The following is a 20,197-nucleotide window of genomic DNA, read 5'->3' on the forward strand; positions in this document are numbered from 1 at the left end:
TATTTGGATATGAATTATCCTTATTTGGGTGCAAGATTTGAATTTGATTGATGGATTAGTTTGTAAGTTTTAGGATAGTTTATTTGTTAGTCTTTCTTTTTTTCCTTTTTTTTCATTTTCTTCAAGAAATTTGAAGATTTGTAATTATGTAAGGTGCTATACAAGTGGATTTCCATTTAGCCACACTTGTGTACTGTTCATAGATATTCTCTTTGCAATATAGTAATGTCCAATTAATGTTGAAAACCCATCAGTGTGTTATTAACAATGTTTATCCATCAATCAAAATTAACAATAAATTAAACCCCCTCACCTTCATATGTATTGAAGCTCTAAGTTGAAGTCCCTCCCATTTTTTTTCAGCTTTTAGTATCTGTTAATTAGAAAACTGTTATGCTCCTGCCCTTAATTAAGGTTTGTAATATCATTGGCCAATTACTGTATTGTTGGCAGCTTGAGCTACTCTAAACCCATCAATTGAATTGTATTAATGATTGAATGTTTTTGTCCTAATGTTCAAAGAAAGAATGGTTATTATCAGAGTTGGGAAATTCTGGAATGTATGGTCAAAACACTGCACATTTTTGTTGAAGCCTTTTTAAGTGGAAAAAAGACTTTAAATTTCCAATTGACATTTTAGTTGGCAGAGTCATTATTTTTTTTATGAAGATAATTATCATGGTTGGAGGCACAGTACATTTTTCTTCAGGCTTAGTAATTAGGATACAAGTGTAGTATTGTATATGATAACACTGGTAAAGTCATTCAACCTATAAATAATTGATCCATCATACAGAATTATTCCTTCTGTCTTCTTATCATCTTTTTGACTGATTCATGTCGTCATCTTCACATATTTCTGACAGTTTAATGTTGTTTCCAGTTGCAAATCGCATTAAGATTATGGCATGGCTAATTCCGGTTATTAACACTGACCTCCACTGAGGTTAATACATTAAGATTAATGACCAATGTTAATCTAACTCCCATCAGCATGTGTACCCCTCCACCCATTTTGAGTGCTTTTAGACAAGATAGCCAAATTCCACATTAATTCCTATATTTCTTGTTTTTTCATCAATGATTCTTTACAACGACGTTACTGTTTATACAACTTGACAATTTATTATACAGTAGGCCTATAAGCTATGTAAATATTGTTTATATTTTATCCTCTTTCAATTCAAATTAGTTTTTCTTCTGATTCCTTCAATATCCTGTTCAATCAATACTGTAAATGTTTAATATATAAAGCATGTTCTGTATTTATTTTTTAAACTGTTATCAATAATTTATGCTATTGCGTCAGTAGAGAGGGAAAAAAACTAATTATTCACAGAACAAACAAGTAAATAGTTTGGTAGAAAAACATTATTAATCAACCAATTAATATTTAAATGAAAGTAGTGTATTATTCTAGAGTGTTTGTGTTTTCTTGTGGCTGTGATTTATTGGACCGACCTTTATCCTACCTAAGGTAGTTGACATCTAAGGAGCTTGTGCAATACTGTAACAATTTTGTTTGAATAACATTTGAAATTTGAAGGAAAAATTTTTTATGAAGTTAATGAAGGATGTTGTTTATTAATTAAGGGGCCATCCATAATGTTCAAGATTTTCAAAAGAGTACAAATCATACGCTTTAGGAGAGGGGTGAAAGTGTAGGCATAAACGATAAAATGATCTCAAAATGACACAAATCAACATTTTATTTTCTACACTTTCAGGGAGAAGAATGGGGAGGGGGATCACAGAAAAGAGTATGTTTTGTTCTCTTTTGAAAATAATGATTATGGACAAACCACGCAATGTTTTTGATTACTGACTGGAATAAAGAATGAAACATCCCAAACTTATTAGTACTTTAGTGATAAAAAAAAACTGGTTCGGCTGCATAAAAAACTTTCACAGAATGGTCGAAGTGAAGTTCCTTGGAGAGGATGAGGGAAGGTGGGAACGGAGGTGTGTGGCAGAGTGTGATGGGGATGTGGGGAGTACAAAGGCAATGTCACGACAAGTTTAAGTTATGTGCAGGAATCATGTTCTTAAACTTTACTGTGGGTGGGTTGTTGAGGCACTAGTGATGCCTTGACAATCTACCACCACATATACTAATAGTTTAACACACAAAAAAAGTTCAATCTGAATAAATTTAAGGCATCCTTGGTTATGTTGATTCTATAGTAATGACAGGTTGCTTGCTGTGGGATGAGAATTAAATACAATTAACTAAGTCTTTTGTAACCCATGTTGTCATTGGTCACTCGATTCTCAGTTGGATGTTCAGTAAAAGTTAATCAATTAACTAAACAGTACCTATGATTGGCACGGGTTAGCATTTTCTTGATTAAATGCAGTCTTTGCAAATTACCAAGTTGCTAACACAACCCTGCTGGATCTGCCAAAGACAACAAAACATATAAATGTTTAGGCTAGCTAAGCATTTATAGGATAAGCATGGATAGGACTGGTTCCATTAGTATCTGTTCATGTCACTCATTGCTTGTTAAAATCCCACAGACAGAAAGCAATCTTCGCGACCTGGCTAGTCAGTATTATGTACCTCTTTTTGATGAATCTTTTGTTTAGTATTAGTAACTAGAAATTGCAATTTGCAAGTGAAGTGCTGTGAAGTACAACTGCGTATAAATGTTCTTCGAACAAAATTATTTATACGAGTCAAGTGAAAATAATAAATAATAAAAATATAACAAATAATATGAGACATGACCCATTGTCTATATTAGAACACTTCTCATTGGGTAACAAAGTCATAATTTTTCATTTTTGTCAAAAAGCAGGGCTCGAAATTCATGCTAGCAAACTAAAAATTTGCTAGTAGGTTTGTCATAATTGCTAGGTAAAAATTCACAAACCAGCAAATTAAAAAAAAATGATTGCTAGTTGGAATATCTATATAAAATAGCTCGTAATCTCTAGTATTAAACTAAAACTAGACTAAACTGATCTACAAAGACTAATACAAATTTTATTTATTTAATTTTTAATTATGAAAATCGACTAAAAATGCCTATAATCGACGAAAAACAATCGTTTTTTCATCTTGAGCACCAGGAACATGATGTGAAGTGCGCCACCAATATTACTTTTTTGAAACCTTGGCACAAGCAAAGTAAGCAGTGTGCAGAAAAAAAAAAAAATCGCTTTTTCGTCGCATGCGTTTGTTGACGGAAGTCACGGGCGATGCGATCGATAGTAAAGGCGAACATATTTAATTTGGTTCTTTTTAGATAATAAACAATGTTTCAGATATGATAATAATAATTTACTATGAAGCCAAGAAAAATAATAGTTTACAACCTAGGCTTCAATTGGCAGATGTTTTAGGCCTAGCCTACTAGACCCTATTCTGGCTAGGCCTAGTAGACCTCCTAACCTAGGCTAGGCCTAGGCCTACTACTGCACCAGCGGCCGCCTACGGAACGTCTAGCCCATGCTTTAAAAGACCAAGGCTTATCAAAATAAATATTGTATAAACAAATCTTTTATGTAAAATTGAGTTTCTGTTATGGCCTTTTTCTGTCAAAGATTTGGCTTGCTAACAATGCAGTTTCTGAAATCTCTACGCCTTGCCCCTAGCTAAGCCTGCCTAGGCTAGCTAGGCCTAGGCTAGTCTGGCAACAAAAAAAAACTCCCCACCCCCCTCCCGCCCCTGAACATTTCTGAGGGGGTGACACTAAACAAGTATAATTTTTAAAATTTTCAAAATAATATGATATAAAATTAATATAAAATAAATTTTATTGTTTATAATTATATTATTTTGAAAAATTCCAATAAGCAGTACATATTTAATATGAAAACAAAATCACAGATACAAAATAAAAATTAAATGAATGATAAACTTAACTTATTTTAAAAAATAAATGAAGTACTGTATATAATATTAAATTTTTATTTTGTATCTGTGATTTTTTTTTCATATTAAAAATGTTCTGAAGTGAATAAATGTACAAGCTATAGAAATCAATTTCTTATACTCATTTGGCTATTTCTTTGTGATATTTATTGTACTACACTCACCATAACAGAAAATATTATATTAAAACATTTAACACACAAATTTATAGAAGTACATCATTAGTTATTTTCATACAATTTATTTTCCGAAAATAATATGTTGAGTTGGTATCAATATATTTTACTAGTTGAGCAGCTCATTTTGCTAGTTACATTTTTAACAACTAGCACATTTCATCAATAGGTTGCTAGTGGCTGAAAAAAGTAAATTTCTAGCCCTGAAAAGTGTCTATAGTGGTGAATTATGGTTTAGGTTTTTTTAAATAAAGTTTCAAAAATTTCTATGTATGTGGAAAATGTAGTTGATTACCAAAGGTTACAATTTTTATTTTGAAGACTGCATGGTCTAGGAAGTGTACATCTTTTTATGGGGCAAGTTTCCAAGGGCGGGTTTTCTAGGGGCGAGTTGACTGCCAAAGAGTGTTGCCAAAGATGCGAGCCAGTGTGTTATTTGGTCACAAGTGTGATACATCGCAAGTGTGAGCCAGCAAGCCATGACGTCACGACAATGGATACGAGACGTTACTCGAGTTGTGCGAGGTATCAGCTGAGATTTGTGGAGGGCAATTCAAAAAACAACTATAGGTCTAATAATGAATTATTGTGATGTTAAATAGACAATGTTAGCTATCAAGGAGCGACGTTTTTCATTGGGACCTTCGTCCCTTCAAGGCTAGGCCTATACCATCCTAGCTAGTCTAGGCCTAGAGTAGGATAAGGCTGGTTAGTCTACAAACGTCGCCTAAAGTAATTGATTTTACCCGGCAGAACGAAAGAAGGAAACTCCGCTTTTCAGTCGTCTTAGGCCCTTGTTTTTTGACAAACAATGACCTTTCAGAGGTCAAATTGCTGTCAGGAATATGAATTGGCTGCTTCGCAGCAATAAGCTGTTGAACAATAGGTGATTGTTTTGAGTGGTTAAAAATAATAAATAACTTTTTTTTTTTTAATTGCCACTTTGAAGTCTTGTGGTATATTCTATTCAGTCCTCTAATAATTGGGAGTGTTTCTAAATTAATAGAAAACTTCACTTAAATATTCAGAAAAATCTTTAAAAACAAGCAATAGTATTATCATGAATGATCTTTTGCAGTGCTTACTTAATTATAGATAATTGGTTAAGCATGTCTGTTCTATGTTTTTCTTTAAAAGGTATTAAAACAATTGAAGAAAGAGAACAAATCAGTGTGATCCTGCATAAGTATATAACAATAGTAAGATCAGATAATCCAACTTCAATTGTTTACCTTTTATTGACCATTCTTTCCAATTCTGGTTTTTTTTCTTTTCTTAGGTTTAAGAGCTGAATCATCGTAGGATTGGGATCAGTGTTATTAACTTATTGATAAGGGAAACATAGTATCCACAGTAAGCTTTGCTAGGGGATACATTTGCTTGAGAGAGCTGGCATCTCTATAAAGGTAAGAATCTTTTTCTACCACACAAGCCACTTTTGTGGATGTTTATACAGTGTCACCTAATATAGGACCTTTTCAAAGCCAAATGAATATCAAAGTTAGTTTAGAGATCACTTGTATCATTGTCTTTGGAATGGTTCCAACATTTTTAGACAATTCTGAGAAAGATTATATAAAATTTTCCAATGTACTAGAGTTTCCTTATATAATTTCCTGTAGTAAATTACATGGTATGTTTAGTAAATGAAGTGTTACTATTTTTTCTTCAGTGTTTTTTTAAAACTTTTATTGATATGTGCTACTATGTGGCTTGTACTACTAGGCATTGCCTTGCGCTGTCTTGCTAGCTGCTGTGTGGGCACTGTTCATGTCATTTCAACTTTCAATTCTAATTCCGTCACGTACCAATAATTGTTTTAAATTAAAAATATTAGTTAGGATAAACATTGTACTGAATATATGATTTTTAAAAAATACATAGCAACCTTTCTTGCCACGCTGCAGGTAAATTGTATTAATATGCTTGGAGGCTCCTCGATTCTAATGCTGTGCCTTGTGAGGAGCCTCCGTGTAAAACATTAAATAAAATTAAAAATATATAACCTTCCATGCTAGCCTTGCTTTTTCCTAAGGTAAGTGTACTTTTAAAAATATTTAGGGAATAAAGAATGTTGTAGAAGAATACGATAAGAGTAATTAAGTTGGCTAGAATTTAATTAACTTAGGGGGTCAATAATGTCATGTTGAGAATTTAATACTATATTATCATAACAACACTAATGCGATAGTATTAGTATAGACTGTAAAGAAGACATCAATTCTTACTTAGCCACAATACCAGAAGCTGCATGATTGGCAGTGGATTAATGTGAATTGTAATATTTAAATCAGATAAGAAAATATCAGTTTCGAGTATGTAGTGTTTGGGTTGTTTGATGTCATACTGCCCAAGGCATTAACAGGTTCAACTCCACGCAACTGGCATTTTGTCTATTGGAAACAAGACAAAACAAAGTAATATGCGTTCTAAAGGTATTCTTCTAGTGTAATGAGTTGTAAAGTTGGCTTGGCCTGATTGTGTGAAAGATCATTGGGGAACATTTAGCTTATTTTTGCTGTGGGCTGATGGCATTCAGCAAAAGTAGAACGGCCAGCTGCCTCTGCGGAAGTGCAGTGGTTTGTTGAAGGTCTTTAAATATTTTGTTGATATGAAGTTAGAATACCCTAAATTTGTGATTGTTAAAGAAGGATTGATTAAGATTTTGTCATGCCTGGCCTGTATATTAACCATTAAGATATTTAATGAATATTCATATTTAACTGTCAAGCTAATTTGCATATCAAGTAAATTACAATGTTGGAATGCAATTTAATAAGAATATTGACAAGGATAACAACCAACAGGTTTGCCATTATGATATGAATATTCATGTTAAACTATTAAGATAATTTGCATATTATCACAGGTAGACTGCAGTGTTAATATACTGTAATGATGAAGTAACTGCATATAATTGTAGTGTTACGATAGAATAAAATTAGTATTATCATATACAGATAAATTGATGTTGAACCACTTGAAATCATAAATCATTGTAAATATTCATACTTAAAAGATTAAGTAAGTTACTTTCCACTTGATCCGGGACTTTGATCCGGGATCGAAGTGTGCCATTAAAACAACATGGTTGTCCCAGGAGTTGGAGGTCTGCTTGGACTCTTCCCAGAGGTGTTGCCATACAGCTGGGTCTGCTAGTTCTTGATTGGTTTTACAGGTGCCGCTGGCTCCGTAGGCAAACTCCAAATCAAGCAATTTCCAAGCCAATGGTGTGACCTCTACCAAATAGTACAAGTGCTGTTACAGTACATTGCGAGTTTGTTACCTGAGTCATAGTTACCACTCGTCACATTTCATAATACAATTTGGGTTACAATTTTGTAACTGACAAAAATGTTGACAAGAACAGTAGGTCGATACTATATCCATTTTGATTGGTATTTCTGTTAGTATGAAATTTTTCAAGGTTATGACCCCATTTAGATGATTTTAAAGAGCTTTGTGCCAAAAAAAATGGCAAGTTTTATAGAGTTTTGTGCCAAAAAATGACAAGTTTCAAATTAGATATAATTGACAAGAAAAGTTGCCTTTTCTCTGGTATTCATATGATTTTTGATGTGTTTTTATATAGAGATTAATATTTACACATATACTTTTATATACTCTGTCAGAAACATCCAGACAAACTCTGTGACACACACAGGCATAAATTCTCATGTGAAGACATAAACAAGCACAGAATCAAAATAGAGATCCACAAGACCACAAAGAGCTATCTCGCAATTTGTTCATATTTGACAAACTTGTAATGATGAGCTTTGATCCCCTCCCATGGGGAAAATCCTGATGCCCCACCGATGGTTAGATACCTTTCCTACATTGTTTATCACATTGAAGCTCTGGGGCTTAGCTAGCAAGTCGTCCGGCCGTCTTTTGGACGGCCAATAATTATTTAGGACAGCCACTTTTACCCTGACAGCTTGGACGGCTTGTCCCACTCGCTTGGCCAGCCTAGATGGACCTGGCATAGATATGGTCATAATGACATGATAATTATGACTATATACTATATACAAAACAATATACAAATAACTTTATTATCAATGTACAAATCATGCATATAATTTTGGGTTGGCTCTGTGTAATGCCAGAATACAAGTATATACTGCACACCTATAATAATAATAATGATAATTATTTAGATTTTACAATTTTATATAGTGTCTTAATGGCACAAGGAATAAAACTATCCTTAAAACTATTGGTAGTCATTTTCGGAGACCTGTACTGCCGACCGCCTTGCATTAGCTGGAAAAAAACATATGGGCACTTCATGACTATATATGGGGATATGTTTTTTGACGAAGAAAATTCAAATCTGGATAAGTAGGCCTATAACCTTGAAACATGCAGGATACATGCAGTAGATATACATCACCACACATACTGGAGATAGACAACCTCTCAATCAAGTATCCCTAATCGGCTATGTAAGCCTATACTTGCACTGTATATTTAATAGATGCTAAACCTGTAATGGAAGATGAAAGGATCAACATTTAAGGTGCGTAGTTGCATAGGATTTGTCACTGTATCTGGCGGAAGACAAAGACGGCAACAGATAATGGCCTTTTTCAGGTCAACTCTTGATGCAGTCATACACATCAATTTGTTTTTATGTGATCGTGTGTCCTTTACTTAATTAAATGCCTTCGTAATATTTTGTTTCTGAGTATTCAGTAAACATTAGTTTAATTCCGAATAAATTACTAGGGTAAAATCATCTAATATAAAATTCAGAGAGGAGGAACTTTAAGTTCATAGATCCTTTCTTTTTAAGTAAAAATGATTAAAGTCTTTATTTTACAAATTGTAGTATCTTTTGAAATCTCATTATTATCATGTTCCATTTTGTGGACTACTAGTGAATTTTTCAACATGATTTATCTATTAAAATTGAGTGAATTGTAACCTTTTCTAATATGCAAATTCCTTAGAAATATTTGCAATTGCTTTGTTGATGTCAACAGCTACAAGATTTATGAATATGGAAGAAAAGAATATAGGCCTATGCCAAGTGCATGAAGCATTAAAAATGTTAAAAACTGTTCGTATGTTTGATATAAAGTGCCTTACTTTAGAATCGTTTATTCTTCTGAGACAGTTTTTGCTATGGGTATATAAACTTTTATACTACAAAATTCCTTAAATGGATAATTACAATAATTGAGAACAAATATTTGCTCATGTAATCAGTAAAGTACTACATAGCTTATAAGAAATTTGGACTATTAAAAATCAGTTTTTAGAATATTTGTTAGAAGAATAAATTAACCTAATTTTTATATAATTGATTATTTTTAAATTTAAAAAAATATATAAATGAGGATATATCTCATTAGGAATTTGACTGTTCAAGAGTATCAGTGACAGATGGACAGACGTATAATTCACACCTTACTGTGGCGTTATCTCACTTCTCCTCCTCAATTTGAACACCTTGCAAGTAAAGTAAATAAACATTACCCTGAGTTGGTACAAGTAGAATATAATAATTCCCAAAGTTCAGTGGAAAGGATAGTTGCTGAGTAGGCATCTTTTAAACTCGACTGAAGCTATAGATTATGGTTAATGGTTATGATGATGATGCCTGCCTTATCCTCCAGGGCCCTTGGTTCAAATCTTGCTAAAATTTTCTTTGACAAAAAACTGTACTATCCCATATATACATTTCATGCTTAAAACAAGTTGACTCTCTAATACTCTGTAAGCAAATCAGATTGGTTTTAAGATACTGCTTGTATTTTATTCCTTTCTTATTTAAATTTTCAATTAAAAGCTAATACTTAGGCACTTGCGTAAATAAATTAAGCAGGTCAGAGCACTCACGAAAAGATCATGGCTCAGATATATTTGACAACATTTATATAAAAAATTTAAATAAAAAATTAAAAAAAAAATATAAAAAAAATTTAAAATTATATAAAAGTTATAATATTTTAACATATAAATAGTTATAATACTTTTTAAAATAATTAATTATTCATATTATTATTACTACTACTGTTTTTTACGTTTTATTGAGGTAAATGATATTTTTAAATTTTTGTTTTATTTATTTTTTTAAACTACAATAAATAAATAATAAAGATATTTTTGTCAACTCACAAAATTTTATTTTGTAGTTGGAAGTTACACTGGTGAAAGAGATTCTAGATGATATGTCGAGTTTAATTTGTTTAGTAAATGAGTTAATTTTTGGATTCAGACTCATTTACCTGCCTCCAGTCGAGTTCTGTAGAAGCTGTCACTTCAGAAATACCGTGCAGTCGCCTAGCACAAGTCACTTTTAGTAGCCTGTTCAAAGTTCTCTTTTTTAATTAAATTGTTCACATGCTTTGTTTCTTCATGTTAAGCTCAACTCCCAGCTCTTTCCTCAAATAGATACAGTTAGGCTTGTCAGGGCTGATCAAGTAAAGAATTTGTGAAGTAGTCCGGTTACACAAACCAAGAGGGCAGACAGGGCCTACTGTAGGCTCGTTGATAAAACTCGTTTGGGCAGGGCCTTTGCTATCTCAGCGTGAGATAAAACAGTTTGGTTTAAGTGCATATTTCTTTCGTTTTAACCTCTCCTATTAAAATATGTTTTCATCAGCAGACCTGCCAAAGATCTGGCCAAGATTTTGAGTTAATGATTTTTAGCATTTGGTGGCCATATACGTCCCAGCATGATTTAGCTTGATTAGCTTTATTCCCTACTGTTGCCAGCAGCGTATGCTCTGCATTACTCAGCCTTTTCGGAGTAGTAAAGCTATCACAATGGTGTTTTAAGCAGAGCACTCACGAAAAGATCATGGCTCAGATATATATTTGACAACATTTATATAAAAATTTAAATTAAAAATATAAAAAAAAAATTTAAAAAAAATTTAAAATTATATAAAAGTTATAATATTTCAACATATAAATGGTTATAATTCTTTTTAAAATAATTAATTATTCATATTATTATTACTACTACTGTTTTTTACGTTTTATTGAGCATAGGTAAATGATATTTTTAAATTTTTGTTTCATTTATTTATTTTTTTAAACTACAATAAATAAATAATAAAGATATTTTTGTCATTTTGTAAAATAAAATAAAAAATTTAAAATTATATAAAAGTTATAATATTTTAATATATAAATAGTTATAATACTTTTTAAAATAATTAATTATTCATATTATTATTACTACTACTGTTTTTTACGTTTTATTGAGGTAAATGATATTTTTAAATTTTTGTTTTATTTATTTTTTTAAACTACAATAAATAAATAATAAAGATATTTTTGTCAACTCACAAAATTTTATTTTGTAGTTGGAAGTTACACTGGTGAAAGAGATTCTAGATGATATGTCGAGTTTAATTTGTTTAGTAAATGAGTTAATTTTTGGATTCAGACTCATTTACCTGCCTCCAGTCGAGTTCTGTAGAAGCTGTCACTTCAGAAATACCGTGCAGTCGCCTAGCACAAGTCACTTTTAGTAGCCTGTTCAAAGTTCTCTTTTTTAATTAAATTGTTCACATGCTTTGTTTCTTCATGTTAAGCTCAACTCCCAGCTCTTTCCTCAAATAGATACAGTTAGGCTTGTCAGGGCTGATCAAGTAAAGAATTTGTGAAGTAGTCCGGTTACACAAACCAAGAGGGCAGACAGGGCCTACTGTAGGCTCGTTGATAAAACTCGTTTGGGCAGGGCCTTTGCTATCTCAGCGTGAGATAAAACAGTGTGGTTTAAGTGCATATTTCTTTCGTTTTAACCTCTCCTATTAAAATATGTTTTCATCAGCAGACCTGCCAAAGATCTGGCCAAGATTTTGAGTTAATGATTTTTAGCATTTGGTGGCCATATACGTCCCAGCATGATTTTAGCTTGATTAGCTTTATTCCCTACTGTTGCCAGCAGCGTATGCTCTGCATTACTCAGCCTTTTCGGAGTAGTAAAGCTATCACAATGGTGTTTTAAGCTGTTTGGCCAAATTGCCTAAAACAACAATTAAGGAGATTATAACTTCAGATAGATTCACTATGTCTATATTTACACATTAAATAAGTCTATAATTACTGTATGACAAATCTATGAATATTTATGATTTGTAACTGTTTCAACGGCAGATTGTTAGTCATTACTTTTCATACAAAGTTTGACCTATTATAACTTGGTATTTGCAAAAATATAACAATATAAAATTATAAAAAATAATAAGGTGGACATACAGTAACCATACGTATATACACACAATGCTGTAGCTTTAAATCTGTTGTACTGTAGACCCTATACACATTTTTTTTATAAGAACCAGTAAAATTTTTCCCAGACTTGATGTTCTTATTTTTCTAGTGATTTAAACTCAAAATATTCTTATTTTGTTCTTATTTTTACACAATCTTCAAACATAGAAAAGGTATTATTTTTTAGCAGTGTATTACTGCACTGTATTATAAAGGTACATTGTTGCACCTACTGCAAATAAAGTACCGATAAGTGTTCTCATTTGACATTTTACCTCAGCCTCAATTTGTTCTTATTTTGTTCTTATTTTTTAAGCAATTTCAGACTTTGTTTTCTTATAAAATGTATTCTTGTAAAAAAAAAAAATTATTATATGTAAAATAATTTGTAAAATTTGTATGTTTCCTTCATTATAATAGCTTTCACTGAAAGCTATTATATATTATTATTATATTTAAAATTATAAATGTATATAATGTAAAGTATATAAACATGCTACTGATTAAATATTAAAACAGATAGAAAGGGTGTGTTTCTACTGATAAACACAAAATAATTGATTTTCTTAAACCGCTTTTTTAATGAGTACCAGACAGCTTGCTCGCGTTGTAACTGCATTTTTGTTTTTTCAAAAATCGGTTTTCATGACGGATATTACGTCACCATTTTGTTTATACAACACGTTGTTTTCCTAAATGTAGGCCTATAGGATAGTATCTTTCTCATTCCTGTCATGATGACGAGGAGTAAGATACGGTGTGAGGTGAGAAGGCAAATGTTTTCAGCCCTGCTCATCAGCACAATTAATGAGCGACCAAACGAGGACAGTGGTAGGCCCAAAAGAGCGGAGAGGCCTAGGCCCAATATCCTACCACAAAATAATTACAAAACGAATTCGTCGCTCCACATGTTTTAGCTTGTAGGCCTAAGACATGAATAAGAGGACAAATTTCTTTGAAAGTTTGCGCCAAATACGATCTAGTCTTTGCAGGGATTGACCTGGAGGTCACATTTCACCTGATAATTGCTTTTTTTGTGTTACAGCTAAAAGGTGCACATCCAAAATCGGTTATTTGCCATTCAAACATGCTATCCATTGCACGTTTTTAATCGATTTTTTTTAATTGCTTTTTTCAAACTGGTCCCGTTACTACTGCGAGAATAAAAGCGATTTTTCGAAAAAGCAATTTTTAATCGATTATTTCTTTCCAGTAGAAACAGGCCCAGACTTACATTAAGAATTTGTTCCTTATTCCTAGACATCCCAAAAATATGTGCTTTTAAGAGTCAACATTAAAAAGATTGTACTTAACCTTTGTCAAATGATACAATGTTTTAATATTATTATAATAATATACAATCTATCATTTAATTTATGATACCATAACAATATATTTGTATAGTCTAGTCTCAGAAGAGTTGAAAATGTTATAAATCATTTCTTATACATTTGTGTATCACAAACTTCATTTTTATTGACTTTCACAATAGAATAATATTGAAATTGTAAGGATGGTTGCGGGGAAGTTTTTTTAGCATCAGCTACATGTTTGTTGTTGGAAGGAAATGTGTGTTATTGTAGCGTATTTGTTGTGAAGTAGGTACCTCACAGTTAATCTCTGAACATCACAAGAACAGGTGATTTGTCCGTATCACGTCTGATCGCATTGTAAGATAGAACTGTAATAACTCGTTTTTTCTACTGTTCTTGGCTTGTTTTCGGAGTTCCTTTGAGCAAAGTTGTTTTAGTGGTCTAGTTAAGGTGTTAATTACACCTGATGTGTTCTACCTGATTGGCCTTCCAATGGGGTGGAAGTAATCAGTGTAGAATACTGCTAGCCTGGTTGCCAAGGATAGAAGTCAAGGGTCACAGTGATTTATAATTGGAAACAAGTTGAATTCCAACAATAATGGATCTGCTTTAGCCTACTTTCTCAGATGGTCATTTGCCCTATGGTGTTTAATCAAACTTTCATTGAGTCTCTTTTAAAAACTCTTTTCTTTAGAAATTTGTGATAAGAAAAACAGTTACAAAAACATTGATCGATTTGTAAGCATGCTAAAGAACCTTTTTTCGTGGCGCAGTTTTTAGTTACATAACAAAAAATAAGGTCAAATTATGGGCGCGTTAAGTGTAATCATGGAGGAATTATTCCTCCATGGTGTAATCATATACAAAATATAGTTTTAGACTATCTTTCATTCATGCAGAGAAGTAAAAATGTATCAATTTGGAGACCATGGAAGGGGAAGTGGGAGGAAATATATCATTTTTAGTAGGTTCCAATATACTCCGATTAAAGGTTATTTAAAGTATCAGTATTTATGCTAAAAGCATGTAAATTTAATCAAGAGGATATCATTTTAAAGAGCAGATTTAAGACAAAAACAGTTAGGTCCTTTCAAACTTCCCCTACACACTGTTCCTACTTCTGATTTTGCTACAGACATGGAAAAAAAAACTCTTAATTTTTAAAGAAAAAAGTTTAGTCCGACTGAGAATAACCAACATAACCATAAGATTGGAAGGTGGTTGCCATTGGTTACCAATAGTAATGATAATAAAAAAAACAAGAAAAAAAAAGGAAACAGTCTTTAAATTTTATATTTTTAATATTACAGTATGTTTTATGAAAATAACTGAAGTATATAAATCACTAAAATACAAATTTTAGATCAGAATAAATAAAAATCGTAAGTGTGATGCATTGCAACTTCGCAATTTGTGTATTTAAATAAATTCATAAAGGTATGATACATACGTATTTAATCACAACAGGGAGGCATTCTGTTCTAATTTAGGATGATTTCAATACGTATCCTAATAAAACAACACTTGCCGTCAGAATTCCTTCTAAAAACATAAGTAATATAGAAGTTAAGTACATATAATGACACCATGTGTAAAGACCAGTTAGCAATATATTAAAGTGACAGTCCCACAATATTCATCCTTGTATGTATGTTGAAAATTTAAAAATCCTGATTTTCTATCCTGATGATTGGCTGTCAATTAACTCTATACTCAGTTTACAAGACCACTGACCATTATTATGTGGAGGACGGCACAGCAGTGACATTGGTGCGCTTGACTGCCTCCTTAAAGTATCCTCTCGCTAAAATTTGTTGCTCGGTTGGTCAGATTACATACACCTGGTGAGACCCAAGTCCGAGTGTATTTCCGTCCTTCGGTAATTCAATGGTTAACTTCAGTTTCAACTTCATGCTGTCTCTATGATAAATCAAATTTGGCATTAGGGCAGAAATAGCGGGCTCTGATAGAGAGACTTCAGCAGTCGTGGTGGGATTGTTACGCGATTTAAAGATTGTTGAAACACGGATATCTCTAGGTTGACATTTTTCGTTGCATTGCCTCTGTGTGAGCTTACATTAATTCATCTTGAGATCAGATGTCATTCATTCATTTAATTTAAAATAAATGTTACAAGAAGCAAAAGATAGAAATTTGTTTTATATTCTCAGATCTTTATATCAAAAATAATATTTAACATGAGGTTTTGTTTTTGTTTGATAAAGAATAAAAGCAGTATAAATAGTCAACAATGACGTTTAAAGATCTATGTTTATTCTATGCTGCTTTGCGATATACACATTTTAATGTTCATTCAATATTCAAGAAGCCTAATTTGGAAGGTTATTTAAGTAAACTTTCAATTAAAAATTAGATTTATTATTTTCATATTATGTCTGATTATGCAAATAAAAACAGGCCGACTAAAAATGCAGGATTGTTGTATTTTCAAAAGCTGTTAAGTGAATAATAATTAAAAAAGGATACCGTTTCCTTATAAGAAACTTTCATTTCCAGGTTAAATCAAATTGGTGAAACCTAGCACTACATTCCAAGGCAAGTAAAGTAATATCTGTAAAGCTATACCAATTTGTCTCCTATAATTCATTCAACCAAACAATATACAGTACATGACTGAATATGTTAAAAATGTCTTTATTTATCAACTGTAATTTATAATATTCTAAAATACTTCACCTTTGAGTGGTTTATAAAACTTATTTCTATTATTAACCATGATACTGTTGTTAAAACAATTTGAATTCGATAGGGAGGGTTGGTATCTACCAGCATGTTATTGTAAATTATTTTCTTTCACCAAGTTTGTTTAAGTTTAGAGGTGGAGTATCTTCGGGGACTTGAAATATTCACCAACTTTTTTTTTAGAAAGTCATTAATATTCACTGGAATGTAATAGGCACAAGATGATGTTGATAGGCTTGGGTCGTTTTTTGTCCTTTGACCCCATGGTGTGCCAGCTTGTTGGAAGATAGGATTTTTTGTAGCAAAGCTCAGACAGTGAACAGTGACTGGAGCAGCCAGTCCCTCAAGGAGATCGGGTTGCGGGGTTGTTACTGAAAATGATTTGGCGACCTGTCACAAACACTTATGCCTAGGCTGTGGGAAGTTTTGTAGCAGGGATTATTTTGTGGCTAGCAGTTATTCACAAAGAATTATTACTTGGAAACTGTTGCCAATTTAAAAGTGCGCTCATTCATCTGTGGATATAATTATGTACAGGAGTATTTTCAAGGAAGATATATCACATCCTTGTGTTAATATTCAAAACTTTTAGAGAGTATAGAGGAAGATTATACTGTATATAGTTGAACAGTATTATGTTTTCATTTTGAGAATACCTTAACATTCTTTTTTGACTATGTAGTTTTTCTCTATCTAGTTTACATATTACAATGGAATTATATATATCATGACTTTAAATATTACCTGAAGGTAAGTTATTGTAAAGCAACATATTTCTGTGTTCACACTTGTGGTTATCTGGTTGAATGTGTACAGTACAAAACAAGACTTTAGCATCAGTAGGATAATGTGAGAGAATTTGGTTTATTAACAACTTCCTTTTGAGTTCAATTACTGTTGCTTTCCGTGGAAGAAGTGCCAGTTGGTAGAGTTGGCATCTTTCTATCGGTTTGCCATGGTTATCAATTTTTGTCCGTTTGTACTGGCCCGGGCAGTAGTATGATTTTTAGATATGTTGATTTTAAGGATTTTAAAGTTATTGTTGAAGTAGGAAAGTGCATTTGTTTTTGGTAGCCACTAGAAGAGGTTTTTTGGATATAATTTAAAGTTATTGTTGAAGTAGGGAAGTGCATTAGTTTTTGGTAGCCACTAGTACAGTAGGCCTAGAGTTTTTTTTTTTTCTTACAAAAGTTCATAAGTATTTTTATTTGGTTTTCTATAACAAATATTTTCAATTTTAAAAAATATACTTTTTTCAAGTTTTTTTATTTCTTATATGTTATAGACACAAACTCAATTATCACAGTTTTTTTTTGTTTTGTTTTGTTTTGTATAACGATAAATATATATAATTAATTAGTATAGTCCTATATACATGCACTCATAATATTATTGATATACTCTTTTATAATTTCCTATGTGTAAACACAAATTAATTATTGAATCAATGTATGCTTCCTTTTAAAGAAAAGAATGATGTCCTTTTCTCTTTCTGAACTAAGATGGCCATAGGCTGATTTACTAGGCTATGTTTTGGCATACAGTACTTAAATTGCTTTTAAAGATGTTTGGATATCTTGAGCATTTTCTGAGGGTTCTGGCTTCTGAAAATAAGTAATGAAAGAAAGGATGGCAACCCATACAATGTATGAAAAAGACCTGATGAAACCAGTTTGTTTTTATACATTTTGGCCAAACAATGATAAGAAAACTGGGATAAACAGTTATGCAAACCAGATGAAAAATTCAATTATACTTGAAAGTGTGGATGTTGCGTTTAAATTGTTATCAGCATATTTCCCTGTTGTTGTGATCAATGGATAATTATGGTCCTTGGCTTCTTAATGGCGGAGAGGTGCTATAGTTATTAATCTAAGCATGGAGCTTTCTTTAGCTCCATGGTGTAAAGCTAAGTTCCAGACTGGTGCACATGTAAAGTTTATCTCTCTGATCTACCCTACTTTTTCAAGGAAACCAGCCCACTGGGTTCCCCCTGTGTTTGTGATCAAGGGATCAAGTAGTTATTGGCGTTTTTAATAGCAGAGCAGTGCTAATAATTGTATTTAAGCTAGGGTCCAGGCTGGTAAACATTTGCAGTGTACCTCCGTGATTTACCCACTGAGGCCAGCCTAGCACCTGTTTTTCCCTGTTAGGTTGAAGGTGATTTAATAGCCTGGAACAAAGGCTTACTTGACATGGCCTGGCATTATGCTAGTGTTACTTGAATTTAGGAGGCCCCTCTGTACTCTTAGCAATTATATGTTTTTTAAAAAAGCAATAAAAAACAATAAGGTCAACAGACTTGCACTTCTGGAGAAGATGATTTGTGTTTTTCCATTTGATTTGTTTTCAAACAAGTTGAAAAATTTTTATAAAATCTCTCCAGGCTCTATATAAACATGTAAATAATGTCAACTATTAATAGAGAAGCTAAATAAATCAATTCAAAATGTTTGGTGTCATATATAAATTTATTAGCAACCCTGAAATCCCATTTTTGTCAAAAATATGACTTAATACATATTTTCTTTAATATTTTACAAATCATGTTGTCACAACACCTCTAATAATATTAGGATATACTACTATGCAGAAGTGTGAATGATTGAAAAGCTTTTCAAAAGAATGTTTCCTTGTGTATATGGGAGAAAACCTAAATTCCAAATTGTAAAAATTGACTCTCGAGGGTCATTTATTTGAAGTCCCAAAGCTAAAGGAATGACAGATTTAGTAGGTCTCAGTTATAAAAAAATATGAAGTGTGCACTGTTCCTATGAAGTGAGGTATATGTTTGATGAAAAATACTGTGAACTACTATATGAACTTCGCTGAAGTTCAGCATCTGATACTGATTTTTAACCTACAGAATTCTACTGTACATTTGAAATGTTCTATTATGAATGGTTTAGTTTCTTTGTTCAAGGAGGTTGAGCAGTTCAGTTTACCAGTCTGCATAAAAATACACTTTTTTTTATATATAGAACTCAGTAAAATTTTTGTCTAGGCTCAGTGTTCAAATTTTTTTTTGCCAATTTCAGGCTTAAAATGTTCTTAGTTTTTCTGATTTTTACACAATTTTTAAACATAAAAAAATTATTATTGTATAGCAGTATTATATTAGGCCTCCTATACTGTATTATAGAGGGTATTGCATAGTCACATCTACTGCAAATAAGGTACAGATAACATTTGTTGGTTTTTCTATTTAAAAAAAAAATTAAAACCTCATTTGACAATTTACCTCGGCCTCATTTCATTCTAATTTTGTTCTTAAGTTTTAAGCGATTTCAGCCTCAGTGTTCTTATAAGATGTGTTCTTAGAAACAAAAGTGTAAGGTGGAATAGATCAGGATGTTTAATTTTTCATAGGATTAGCAAGGTCATTGTTGGAAAACTTCAATTAACATATGGAACTGACTGCCTGTAATCTTGTAGTATGATGAATAGACTGTTATTGCGATTCCATATGCTGATATAGCTGAGTGGATAAACGGTATTTGCACATTAAAGAATTAGGAAGATCGAAGTGATTGATATAATTAATGGTACTCTGGATGCTAACTAATAATTAAGGTGTTCTATCATTGGTATTGACAAAAATAGTGAGCGATCTCTGTTTGTTGATTTGACTCTGGTGTTTATTTCAAAGATTAATTTAGAATTTGATGACCTATTCGCTTGTACACTCCTGTTATTTACTAGTCGTTGTCTTGTCAAGATAGTGATTTGATCATAACTGTAGATCGACTTAGTTTAGGTGTGCACACGTATATGAACTGTCAAGTGTTCTCGGAATCAATTTTAGGTTTCTTTTTTTTTAAATATTGAAATATTGTGCAACATGAAATCATTGTGTTTCGAATAGCAACTGTTTTTTAAAAAAATAC

The 20,197-nt window shown here is 32.0% G+C and overlaps 1 protein-coding gene across 1 annotated transcript in view; it reads left to right on the top strand.

Moving 5' to 3' along the window:
* The window catches only part of LOC117119051 (cell adhesion molecule-related/down-regulated by oncogenes-like), a 78,433-nt gene that overhangs the window by 37,004 nt on the left and 21,232 nt on the right, over positions 1-20,197 (top strand). The window contains exon 3 of the mRNA XM_033263861.1: positions 5,336-5,462. The gene's annotated coding sequence lies outside the window, so the exon portion shown is untranslated. The remainder of the gene's footprint in view (positions 1-5,335; positions 5,463-20,197) is intronic.

This window comes from Anneissia japonica, unplaced genomic scaffold, assembly GCF_011630105.1.
Source record: "Anneissia japonica isolate Jap-2015-1 unplaced genomic scaffold, ASM1163010v1 scaffold1826_len1998817_cov189, whole genome shotgun sequence".
Lineage (NCBI taxonomy): Eukaryota > Metazoa > Echinodermata > Crinoidea > Comatulida > Comatulidae > Anneissia > Anneissia japonica.